At 42.3% G+C, this 14,066-nt stretch overlaps 1 pseudogene; it reads left to right on the forward strand.

Moving 5' to 3' along the window:
• LOC111960739 (sodium/calcium exchanger 1-like) overlaps nt 1–11,199 on the forward strand; it is a 48,428-nt pseudogene extending 37,229 nt beyond the window's left edge.
• The last annotated feature ends 2,867 nt before the right edge of the window (nt 11,200–14,066 follow it).

Raw genomic sequence — 14,066 nt, forward strand, 5'->3', positions numbered from 1 at the left:
CCAGCTGGAAATCTCTGTGAATTAACAGTCTGCTTTCACATTTCCAGTGTCACTCTTTCTGAATGAACCCCCTTTCTCTATCAGCTCAGTACGCCAGTGCTCCTGCTTTGGTGACTAGCTTTGGGCCAGTCAAATGGCTAGGTTGTCACTGCAAAGCTAATAGTCCGTATCCTGCAGCTATTGCACATTTGCCTCTTTCACACACCTTTGTGGCTTCTCCTACTATCTATGTCCATAGATCATTTATGGTAGCCTGTGTATGCACACTTTTCTTAGTCCTCACTTTATCGTTAATCAATTAGCATAAACAGAGCACAAGAAGGTACACTTGCAACAGAAACCTGGACTCAAGTGACATTTTCACACTTATGAGCCTCACTAAACTGAACCAAGCTGAACTGTTATGCACAGGCCAGGTTATGCATCCAACACAGTAGCTGGAGCTGTGCTAGAAAGGATTATGTAACAATAAAATACCCAAGGCAGCATAGTACGGCACAGCTGAGCACAATATTTGGAAAAGTGTCCATATTTTCAAGAGTTGTTGAGCAGTCAACAGCTACATTGGCCACTCGCGGACATACATGCATGGCCTTTTATGGGTATCGTCCTTGTCATGGCCACTGACCACCCAAATGTGTTCACTCCCTTTCTTTCTCCCCCTCTCTCCCTCAGAGGAAGGGGACGAGGAAGCTCTCTCCAAGAAGGAGGAGGAGGAACGGCGCATCGCTGGGATGGGCCGGCCCACCCTGGGGGAGCACGTCAAACTGGAAGTCGTCATCGAGGAGTCGTATGAGTTCAAGGTACGTGAAATTATATTTTGAATAACCCAAAATATTGTATTTTTAGCTCTTTGAAGCTGAAGTATAAAATTGAAGAAAAAAGAAAAGAAAAAACGAAACTTGCAGAGCATAGCATACCGCACAAAGAACAGATCTACCCTACCGCTTACCAGACTTGCTTGCAATGAGAGTGGCAAATCATTATCTCTCATTTATATCTGAAATATTTCGGGTCGCGCGCAAACCTGCAAATTGTACCTTTAATAATAGTAAATCACAGCTTTGATAGGACCGTTAAACAAATAGTGCACTATTTGGTTCCCAGTCTGGCCTGATAAATCAAACTGCTTTGTCTTTATTGTATTGTATAGACTTTTACATCATGTGCACTGCCAAAGTGTATTCATTGGGCATGTATCTGTGTTTGTGGAATGCTAAATAACCAGGATTGAGGATTATTAGACTGAAATATTATTTTCTGGTGCCCCACAGAACACAGTGGATAAGCTGATTAAGAAGACCAACTTGGCTCTATTGATTGGAACCAATAGCTGGAGGCAGCAGTTTATGGAAGCTATCACAGTCAACTCTGGTAAGCAGATCAATCAATCAATCATTTAATTGGCAGCCTATAGAGCTTGTTAGAAATGTGTTTGTAACAAAGTGACTAACCAGAAATCCAGGCCTAACAACCCCAAAAGAGCAAGCCACAACTAGAGTGACAGGGGAACACTCCCTAGGTCTAGGAAGTGCAGTAGGAAGAACCCTTCAAGGTAGCCTCTTAAAAACCATATCTGCGTCTCAAATGGCATCATATTCCCTTTATAAGTGCACTACTTTTGACCAAGGCCTATAGCACTCTGTTGAAAAGTAGTGCACTATAGTGAATAGGTTGCCATTTGGGAACCAGCCTATATTCGGATTATTGGACAACAATACAGGATGATGTATTCAGAGCAAAATCAAATCTTGTCCAAAAGAGAAAATATGATGTTATTTTCCTTTCATGTCACATTTGTCTTAATTGACTACACAATCACCCTAGCCACAAAGCCATCTGCCCAAATCTTAATTGGAATGCTTTTCGTAATTAGCGGGAACTGTGAAGTTCTTGTAGCGACGCCCTCCGAAGCACATTCCAGACACAATGCACACTGTTGATTTATCAGCAGGGTAGCGCCGAAGCACAACGGACTCATCAAGCAACACACACCCACACGATCTCACATACACAATCACATATACACACACATCTCACACACACACGCGCATGCATGAACACACGCACACAGACAGACACACACACACAGAAAGTTCCACTGAGGGCCTGAGTGGAGATGACAAAGCGTGTTAGCCATGGGAGTGCGCTCCAGAGGTGATTCCTCCAGGGATACAGTAGTAATGAGATCATTAAAAAGTCCATGTAATGAATTAGTCTGCTCATGGGGTTCTAAACTACGTGTGTGTTTGTGGCCATGTCCAGAATCAGGCTTGCCTACTACTTACTTAAACTGCATATTGTGTGCTAGTATCACATACTGTTAAAAAGAAAATGAATTCAGTAAGCAACAAATATCAGCATAATAGAATCCTGAGGATGCATAATCTAAGGAGCAATTCCGTTTATTCCCGCCATTCGTTCATTTTGGTACAGCGCGTCCCCTCAGCTGATTGTCAGCTGTTGTCAGACACTTGGTTCTCCAAAGACGATTCTCTTCCTCAAAAGTGTACAGAGAATTCTACTGGCTGAAAAGCTGAAATTAGTATGACATCCTGCCTGTAATGGCTTTCGTCTGTAGAAGGAGAGGAGGACCAAAGCGCAGCGTGGTGCGTATCCATAATTCATTAGAATACTTCTCAATATGAACAAAAACAATAAACAGACGAAAAACCAACGAAGCTACAGTCCCGAACTAGTGAACACAGACAAAAACCAGGAACACACGAACAGGAACAATCACCCACAACCAACAGTGAAAACAGGCTACCTTAATATGGTTCCCAATCAGAGACAATGCAAAACACCTGCCTCTGATTGAGAACCATATCAGGCCAATAGACAAACCTCAACATAGAAACACATAACATAGACTGCCCACCCCAACTCACGCCCTGACCATACTAACTAAAGACAAAAACAAAGGAAAATAAAGGTCAGAACATGACACTGCCATTTAAAGCATACAAACATTTTGGAATTTCACATACAAACATTCTATGAAACAATGCCTACTATTCAGAATGCAAGCATGGGTATTCGGACACGACCATTGTGTGTGTGTGTACTCGTGAGTTCTGAACTGTGCTAATATCCAGGAAGACCCTTTCCACTAGGATAGGCACAGAGTCTTTGCTGCAGATGGGCTATGGTTGATCTCATCCCTAATCTGTAACACAAATTAAATTGGAAAACAAAACAGGACAGGACATGGTCAAGCTGGATCTGTTTAACCACTATGGCCTCCTGTCCACTCAAATGCATGCATGAGCACACGCACCCACACGTAGAAACAAACATTGAAACAAGTACTGAAATGCAGACCTATGTCTTGAGACATACTCATGGACACGACATGTCCATGAGTATGTCTCAAGACATAGGTCTGCATATCATCAAAAATACACACAAATACAGACGCACACACATACAGACACACACTAAAACGTGACCATTCCCTGCTCCCATGCAGAGAAACGCATTCAGATGGATTTTGCCCATCAGCTATTTTAAGCCGCGCTGTCAGTCACCCTAATGAACTCTCCCATGGCTTCAATGAGTAGAGATGTGGCTCACCGTCCTGACTTGATGTGATGAGAGGCTTCATTGTTTGTGTCATGTGGAAATTCACTCTCCACACAGTCTGTAAGGAGTGGAGAGAGTGGGGCTAACGGCTAACACTACTAGGAAAGCCTGAACGTCTGTGTTTTAATTTAGAATGGACTAGTGGTGGCTAGTTTCTCCTGGTCTACTCACAGTTTAAGACTAATTTACATTGCGGAGAAACTTAACATTGTAGCAGAGGTTTTAACCATGTTAAATGTTGAAATTGAACTACGAAGTTGGGGTTACAACTAACTACCGGGGGTTTGCTAACTACCTCGCTCAAAGAGTGCAGAGTATAAAGTCAGACAATCTGCTGTCTCAGCCACTGCCTGTTACTAAGGGAGTACCCCAAGGCTCAATCCTAGGCCCCATGCTCTTCTCCATTTACATCAACAACATAGCTCAGGCAGTAAGAAGCTCTCTCATCCATTTATATGCAGATGATACAGTATTATACTCAGCTGGCCCCTCCCCGGATTTTTGTGTTAAATGCTCTGCAACAAAACTTTCTTAGTGTCCTACAAGCTTTCTCTACCTTTAACCTTGTTCTGAACACCTCCAAAACAAAGGTCATGTGGTTTGGTAAGAAGAAGCACCTCTCCCCACAGGTTTGATTACTATCTCTGAGGGTTTAGAGCTTGAGGTAATCACCTCATACAAGTACTTGGGAGTATGGCTAGACGGTACACTGTCCTTCTCTCAGCACATATCAAAGCTGCAGGCTAAAGTAAAATCTAGACTTGGTTTCCTCTATTGTAATCGCTACTCTTTCACCCCAGCTGCCAAATTTAATCCTGATTCATATGACCATCCTACCCATGCTAGATTACGGAGACATAATTTATAGATCGGCAGGTAAGGGTGCTCTTGGGGGGCTAGATGTTCTTTACCATTTGGCCATCAGATTTGCCGCAAATGGCTTAAGGACAACAAAGTCAAGGTATTGGAGTGGCCATCACAAAGCCCTGACCGCAATCCTGTAGAAAATTTGTTGGCAGACCTGGAAAAGTGTGTGCGAGCAAGGAGGCCTACAAACCTGACTCAGTTACACCAGCTCTGTCAGGAGGAATGGGTCAAAATTCACCCAACTTATTGTGGGAAGGGTTGTGGGAAGGCTACCTGAAACATTTAACCCAAGTTAAGCAATTTTAAGGCAATGCTACCAAATACTAATTGAGTGTATGTAAACTTCTGACCCACTGGGAATGTGATGAAAGAAATAAAAGCTGAAATAAATAATTCTCTCTACTATTATTCTGACATTTCACATTCATAAAATAAAGTGGTGATCCTAACTGACCTAAGACAGTGAATTTTTACTAGGATTAAATGTCAGGATTTGTGAAAAACTGAGTTTAAATGTATTTGGCTAAGGTGTATGTAAACTTCCGACTTCAACTGTATATATATTTTTTAATTAATCCCAGCACCCGTACCCGCAGAAGGCCTTTTTCCTAAATTGTAAATAAGAATTTGTTTCTTTACTGACTTGCCTAGTTAAATAAAAGTTAAATAAAATAAATACAACACATCTTCCTCCCCTAAAATGTCTCAGGCGATGATGATGAGGACGAGTGCGGCGAGGAGAAGCTGCCTTCTGCTTTGATTACGTCATGCACTTCCTCACCATCTTCTGGAAGCTCCTGTTCGCATTTGTGCCGCCCACCGACTACTGGAACGGCTGGGCCTGCTTCGTGGTCTCCATCAGTATGATTGGCCTGCTCACGCGCTTCATTGGAGACCTGGCCTCCCACTTTGGCTGTACCGTGGGCCTCAAGGACTCCGTGACCGCCGTGGTGTTTGTGGCGCTCGGGACGTCTGTGCCAGGTGCGTTCCATACATGTGCAAAACACCCAGACAGGCATACACGCGCAAAAACATATTCACAAACTCTGGTCTTATTAAGACTCTGTCACCAATCTGGTGTTTGCGGCATCGGGACGCCAGGTTAATAACATACACCATCTAACTCTTTACTCTCATGACCGGGTTTTATCATAATTAGGCATTGTCACTCCTAAAAGCAGTGTTATGTAGGGTTTATATGAAGTGTTCTTGAATAGTACACTATGGCATAGCTCTTGTCATGCATTGACATAATTTTGGATCTGTGTTACCCTATCACAATTCCCAATTCTCCCTTCTCTTTATCTCTTCTTCTCTTCCCCCAGACACATTTGCCAGCAAGGTAGCTGCAATCCAGGACCAGTACGCCGATGCCTCCATCGGCAACGTAACGGGCAGCAATGCCGTCAACGTCTTCTTGGGCATCGGCGTGGCCTGGTCCATCGCCGCCATCTACCACAATTCCAAGGGCAACGACTTCCGGGTGGACCCGGGCACCCTGGCCTTCTCCGTCACCTTTCACCATCTTCGCCTTTGTCGCCGTGGCCGTGCTCATGTACCGGCGCCGGCCCGAGATTGGGGGCGAGCTGGGTGGGCCCCGTGGCCCCAAAATCGCAACCACCTGTCTCTTCTTCAGCCTGTGGCTCATGTACATCGTATTCTCCTCCCTGGAAGCTTATTGCCACATTAAGGGCTTCTAACTTCTCTATAAAGTATCTGACAGCAAGATTCAAAAAGGAATAATTAAAAGATCTAGAAAGCCATAGCTTCTAGAGTCTTCAAAAGCTTCTGAAAAGATCTTCGAAAGCTTCTTAGTCTTTGAAAGCTTCTATACGGTCTAATAAAGCTATCCAAAAGTATTTGAAAGCTTCTAAAAATATATTTTAAAGCTTTTTAGTCTTTGAAGCTTCTAAAATATATTTTAATGCTTCTAAAAGAACCACTTTATTGACATCCAAGGTCTTTATCCTAAATCTAACATCCATGACTCTGCATACCCTTCTATCTCGTCCTATGCTTTAAGCCATCTACTGCCACATCCAAGACATCCGAAGCATCCACTACTACACACAAGGCCTCTGAACCAAACCAGCAGGATGGTGGCCAAAAATAGGGATTTTTAATTTTTTAAACTATTAATTTTAGTGTTTATCCTCTCGCTCCTTCAATTCTGTTGTTGCAGCTTTATTTTAAATGGAAGCTATCTGTTGACTTTCATTGGATCAAGACTCCTAAGGCTGTGTATCCAAAATGTACTTTCGGATGAAGCAAAAACGCATGCTTGTTTGGTTATACAGAACTTCAAAGCTGGGCATAGAACTGTTGCTGGTTGACTTCCAAAATTTCTGTTCGGTGCCCCCCCCCCCCCCACCCCCTCAAAAAACTACACAGATTTGTCGTAATATTCCTGTAACACAGAAACGTGAGTGGTTGTTTAAATGCAAAGAGCATATGGATATGATAAATGCATAGTTACTTAGGTAAAAACTTGAATGAGGCTATAGCTCATGTTATGTCTACACTGTACGGTTGCAGTGATGACTGTATCTCTAATATTACAGAAACTAAAGAAACCTTTCCTTACAAGAAGAATGTCTTGATATAAAATGTCACTAATGCACATGTTACATATTATACTTTTTCCCCCACTAAACATTTATCAGCAACAATACTATAACACTAGACAAGTCAATAAATAATGAATTAGAGGTGAAATAAGCATTATGGCTTTGTGAAATGTACTGTCTAAAGGTCGGTGACTACACATTGTACATGACTTGATTTATATCATATAATGTCTTCTATGATCTTTCTTTTCATTGAGTAAAACATATTTCATTCAGTCGGCTGTGTCTGCCTAGCAGACCGTTTTTACAATGAAGAGATTGTGAGAACGCTATAGAGTGGAGACCACAATGCACTGAGATCTTTTGTCAAAAGGTGATCTAAATTTTCACTAAAATACATTTACCACAATTTACAAATTAAATATCATTGTAAAACAAAATCTAAACTGCGTGAATTGAAATCAACAAGTTGTTTTATCAACAACAAAAAATCGGAAGGAATGAGCCTAGATATCTTTCAGTGGAATATTTTTGAAAATGTTTTTAGGAAAATTAATCAACCTTTTCTAGCATGGTTGGACAGGTTGAAGCTCTTTTGATATTCTTATCAGACCTCTTATGACAAGGATTATATCCTATACAGTATGGATCTTCCATATTTGGGTGAATAGGGCTTTTAAGACTTCTATCATACTGTAGTAAGAAGATAAAGTCCAGAAAATATATAGTATGCCATGGATGGGCAACTGGCGACCCTCCTTTTGTAGGCCTGCGGACCAAAAAAAACGAATTCTTAGGAGTTAAGTCGGGGTCTCAACTTACTGTTGAAGGTTAGAATTAAGAATACACAAGAAGCAATTTCGAAATGTGGTTGTGCATCAGCAGTCACTCAATGTCAGCTAAATGTTTTTTTGATTGGTAAGTTAGTCTAGTGGCCAGATATCTAAACTTGTAGTAAGCATGGTCGAATTACCAACCAGGGTGGGGCCCTTTGATCATCAGTTATCATATTAAAAACTGCTAACATTTGCATCCACCCAATGGCAAAAGGGGTAGAATTGCATGACATTAGCTGTAAAACTGCTAATTGTTTTCTCCAGCCCATGGCAAAATGAGTAGAATTGCATGACATTAGTTATAAAATAAAAATATATTCTCTCTGCCCTGTGGCAAAATGTGTAGAATTGCAGAGAACTTGCTTTAAAACGGCAACATTTTCTCTACACCCCATGGCAAAATGTATAGAACTGCAAGAAATTAAACTTAAAATGTTTCTCTTCGCTGTCACAACGGTGCTTTGCTGGCGGGGGGTGGTATGGATGTGGGTACGCAGACCCACGACCCACTGCCGCCCCTCATGATGAGTTCCGTTGCCCATCCCTGTAGTAAGCTATCAAGACCTCCAAGACAGAGACTGCCAATCCCTTTATATATGTGATGTCCCAAGCATCTTTCATTTGGTCTGTTAACCACCGCAGGTGACAGACAAAACAACACAAACTCTACAGTTCTGCTTCTTTCACGGAAAAGTCATCAAGAATGTCTTGCGTGTCAAGTTTTGTCATATACGTTGTTGTCGATTCTTTGTCCAGGCGATGTTCACTTTGGCGCAGTGGTGAGCATAGTGTGCTAGCGTTAACTCTGACTGAACCATCCTCAACGTTGGATTGTCAATGTGCTACTTGTGAACTATATGCATGAGTGTAAACATAACTGTATATGATAAGCCGTAGTTATCGTTAACATTAGGGGACACGTGTTAATAATGACTAGTTGATTGAGTTTGTTTTTGTGTGTTTGCTCCTAGAACAATGTTATCTGAAAGACTCCACTTCTTTAAAGTGATGTGAACAAATCATTTCTTATTTGTATGAAAGGCAATATCTCATACTCTTGTGTTGATGAAATAGTTATTTGTCCAAAGCTATATTGCTCTGCTTGAGTTTGCTGATGTCAAGATTGAGGAAAAGACGAAGCAGTACTTTGTACTTTTTTTTGTATATAGTGTACAGTGTTGTCAAAGTGAGGTAGTTGGCCTCAATGTTGAAAATATAAGATTCAAGCTATTTATTTTCCTACCCTTTTGGGGACACAAGAATAGCTAATGTTGCCTTCCAGGGGAGCCACGTTTGAATTGACGTTCCCCCCTCTTTTCCTCACATATTTCTGAATGAGTCTGGGTGGTTCTTGTCCTTGTTGAGGTATTTTGATCCTTTCTTGCAATGGAAGTTGTCCTGTCGTCAATACATTCAGGGGCCAAAACGGATACTACAAACCGACTACAGAGTGAATTCAGCCAAATCTAAAAAAAATAAAAATAAAAAATAGCATTCCCTTTACCAGTACTGTGTGAATGTATGGTATTGTAACTTCTTACACAGTTTTGACTGGTTTAAACAAAACAAAAGGAATCGAGCCCAATTTTTTCTCTCACATTAGGAACATTGATTCACTATTAGGACAGCTGATGCACCAAAAAAAAGCCATATTATGGCTTCTGTTTATTTCACCTTTCTCATTGTTCCTATTGGTGATGTCACACACATTGACAATATTTTATTGATTCACTCTTCCTCAGCTTGTCACAAGCCTAGGCCCATCTCTAGACAAATTGTTTTATGTATTAACATTGGTCATACATACTGTATAGCCGTGTCCCCTTCTGTAACTGTGCTGTAGCCAACTTTCTATTCTTCCAATCTTGTCAAGCTATACATACACTATATATACAAAAGTATGTGGACACCCCTTCAAATTAATGGATTTGACTATTTCAGCCACACCAGTTCCTGACAGGTGTATAAAATCGAGGACACAACCATGCAATCTCCATAGACGAACATTGTCAGTCGAATGGCCTTACTGAAGAGCTCAGTGACTTTCAACATGTCACCGTCATAGGATGCCGACTTTACAACAAGTCAATTCGTCAAATTTCTGCCCTGCTAGAGCTGCCCCGGTCAACTGTAAGTGCTGTTATTGGGAAGTGGAAACATCTTGGAGCAACAACGGCTCAGCCGCGAAGTGGCAGGCCACACAAGCTCACAGAACAGGACAGCTGAGTGCTGAAGCGCGTAGCGCGTAAAAATAGTCTGTCCTCGGTTGCAACACTCACTACTGAGTTCCAAACCGCCTCTTGAGGCACCATCAGCACCATAACTGTTCGTCGGGATCTTCATGAAATGGGTTTCCATGGCCGAGCAGTTGCACACAAGCCTAAGATCACCACGCGCAATACCAATTGTCGGCTGGAGTGGTGTAAAGCTCGCCGCCATTGGACTCTGGAGCAGTGGAAACACGTTCTTTGGAGTGATGAATCACCCTTCACCCCCTGGCAGTCTGACGGATTAATCTGGGTTTGGCGGATGCCAGGAGAACACTACCTGCATACTGCCAACTGTAAGGTTTGGTGGAGGAGGAATAATGGTCTGGGGCTGTTTTTCATGGTTCAGGCTAGGCCCCTTAGTTCCAGTGAAGGGAATCTTAATGCTACAGCATACAATGACATTCTAGAGATTCTGTGCTTCCCACTTTGTGGCAACAGTTTGGGGAAGGCCCTTTCCTGTTTCACATGACAATGTCCCATTGCACAAAGTGAGGTCCATACAGAAATGGTTTGTCGAGATCGGATGAATTGGGATGAATTGGAATGCCGACTGTGAGCCAGGCCTAATCGACCAACATCATTGCCCGACCTCACTAATGCTCTTGTGGCTGAATGGAAGCAAGTCCCCGCAGCAATGTTACAACATCTAGTGTAAAGCCTTCCCAGCAGAGTGGAGGCTGTTATAGCACCAAAGGGGACTAACTCTATATTAATGCCCATGATTTTAGAATGAGATGTTCGACAAGCAGGTGTCCACATACTTTTGGTCATGTAGTGTACATCTTGGTATGACAAGGAATGAACACAGAGAGGATTTGGCAAAAGCGCAAACAGACTGGACCACCAGGCTGGGTAATACAACCACCATATTTCTCTCAGAATGCTTGTTCTATAGGTTTCATTTCGTTTTTTTATTTTATTTATCAGGGTTTTTGGTTTAAATGTATTTGTTTGCTGTAAAATGTATTTGAATGTAATTCATTGTGCATGCAAAACAGGAGGGACGTACACAATCTGTAATGTGTACCAAGGCTCAATTAGTTCTGTCACAGAAAATAAAAGTTTTGAAACCTAGCTTGTCTCAGGGACATCAGTAGAGTTGTTATGGGTGTGTACATGACTGTGTATGATGTTAGGAGTTGGGTATTTGGTCAAATAGATATTTCTGATAAACAGTAAGTTGGCGCCCCCTTCTGGTACATTTAGCTGATACTGTATTGACAAACGTGTAAGATACATATTACTGTATTACATATTACCTTTACAGGACAATGACTGAATATTAATCTAATCGTATAAAATGTCCTTTAAACGTCTCTGCGTGCGCAGGTAAACCAGAAGAGATTCATGAAATGGCAATCTGCAGTTCAAACAATAAAAAAAGCGGTCACCCTTTAGTCGAGGCTATGGATGCAAGGACTGACCATCCATGAGATCAAAATGATAGTTTTAACCATGTTTTGAAGCTCTACCGTGTTTGTTTACAATTACATTGTTTACTAATAATGGAGTAAAACAAACTGACCTTTTACGGCCCTGATGGGGTTAGATGCTTCTAATAACTCCTTCATGTAGCAAGATGGTGACACGCTGAAATGACACTTCTTGATCTTCAAACGCTCCACTGAGCATTCTCGTAGGAAACAGTGGGGCGATGTCATCGATGGCTTCGTCCATATTTTTTACAGTCTGTGGGTTAGACAGTTGAACTAAGTACACGAGGCATTTATAGGTTATATTCTTCAATAATCAATGGCTTTATATTATTCATTTAAAAGTCCACAAATGGAAGTAGCAGTTGCAGATTGCCCAGCTGATGGAAAGGGTTGAAAAACAGAGGCCGGGGAGTGAATTCAGCCAGAGAGGAGGTTTCACTCAACCCAAAATCTGTCCATGAAAATAAGCACACGGAGTGAGGAATTTTTGTATGGAGGTCAAGGAGACTGTCAAAATTTGGTCAACAAAAAATTTAATTGCTAATTTTCTAAGTGAGGCTTATTTGATCGAAAAGGAGTTTCGTAATGGTTAGGTTGTTAGGAATGCACTGATATGGATGCATATGGCATTTTGGCAACTTTGGGAAAAAACTACTTTTTATAGGAGTTGTGTCTGTTATCATAAAGATCATGGATATAACCTATTTCAGTATGAACATTGCAATGGAGAGCTTCCATGATTTTAAAGTAGCCAACTGGGTGGGGATTCTTATGAGTTGGGAGCAATCAGCCAATGAAGAAGAAGACAAATGACTACTTTCAAATGGAGCCTCAATGGCGCTGCCCATGCTGTCACCGATGCTATAATGGCACAGATACAAATTTGAGTCCTCCATCTATCTCTATGGTCTGTTGTTCATACGCATATCTGCCCTCTCATTGGCTAGAATGGTCCCACCTGATCTCGCCTTCTCCCGCCTGCCTTCCATCTTTGAGGACATGTATTTCCATTGTTAGAGCGGTCACATGAATATCTTGTCAATATAATACACAATCTTTGATCCAACCAGAGAACAACTTTCCCGCTCATTGAAGCCATGGAAGTTCACGGCAGACCGCGGTACTGTTCGCAGAAAACAGGATCCCCCATTATAGTGAATGTAAAAATGGCAATCTTCGTGGTCCATCTTTCTGTAAATATTTTTTTTTAAGACAATCATGGTACCAATAATTTCTTCAAATTAACCAGGTGTATGTCCTTCAACTGAGTATTTTAAAATCGCACATAGAAGGATAATATAATAATATAATATAAGGATAATATAACCCCATTTGTCCTTCAACTTGAGTTACTCAATGAGAAGGGGCAGCACTGAGCTAGCCTGCAACACCACTTCCAGGAGTAGCTCAAACTGCACTTGTCAAGGCTCGCACACATTGCACCAAATGTGGATCTAGGTCTGCTGTTGCTCTGCTGATCGTTCAGCGCGCTGTGTTTTAAGGACCAGCCCCTGTAGACTGTGACTGCTGCCATTTTAGTAGAAGTCTGACTGTTGACAGCTTTCACGGTATTCTACATTTAAAATCAGTGTGCATTCTGTTTGCAAATTACTTTCAGAGGTGCTAAGTACCCTCGTTCAGCAAACGCTTATGGTGTGTTTGAGCCCTTATGTCTCCATCATAGGCCACCTTAACCGACTTTATTTGGCTTCAATGCGCTGTTGAGTCTTCCCATAGGAAGACACTGGGGCCCCACAAGGGTGCGTTCTCAGCCCTCTCCTGTACTCCCTGTTCACCCATGACTGCGTGGCCATGCACGCCTCCAACTCAATCATCAAGTTTGCAGACGACACTACAGTGGTAGGCTTGATTACCAACAACGACGAGACGGCCTACAGGGAGGAGGTGAGGGCCCTCGGAGTGTGGTGTCAGGAAAATAATCTCACACTCAACGTCAACAAAACAAAGGAGATGATTGTGGACTTCAGGAAACAGCAGAGGGAGCACCCCCCTATCCAAATCGACAGGACAGTAGTGGAGAAGGTGGAAAGTTTTAAGTTCCTCGGCGTACACATCACAGACAAACTGAAATGGTCCACCCACACAGACAGCATGGTGAAGAAGGTGCAACAGCGCCTCTTCAACCTCAGGAGGCTGAAGAAATGTGGCTTGTCACCGAAAACACTCACAAACTTTTACAGATGCACAATCGAGAGCATCATGTCGGACTGTATCACCGCCTGGTATGGCAACTGCTCCACCCACAACCATAAGGCTCTCCAGAGGGCAGTGAGGTCTGCACAACGCATCACCGGGGGCTAACTACCTGCCCTCCAGGACACCTACACCACCCGATTTCACAGGAAGGCCAAAAAGATCATCAAGGACAACAACCACCCGAGCCACTGCCTGTTCACCCCGTTATCATCCAGAAGGCGAGGTCAGTACAGGTGCATCAAAGCTGGGACCAAGAGACTGAAAAACAGCTTCTATCTCAAGGCCATC

The sequence above is a fragment of the Salvelinus sp. IW2-2015 genome, linkage group LG1, assembly GCF_002910315.2.
Source record: "Salvelinus sp. IW2-2015 linkage group LG1, ASM291031v2, whole genome shotgun sequence".
Taxonomy (NCBI): Eukaryota; Metazoa; Chordata; class Actinopteri; order Salmoniformes; family Salmonidae; genus Salvelinus; species Salvelinus sp. IW2-2015.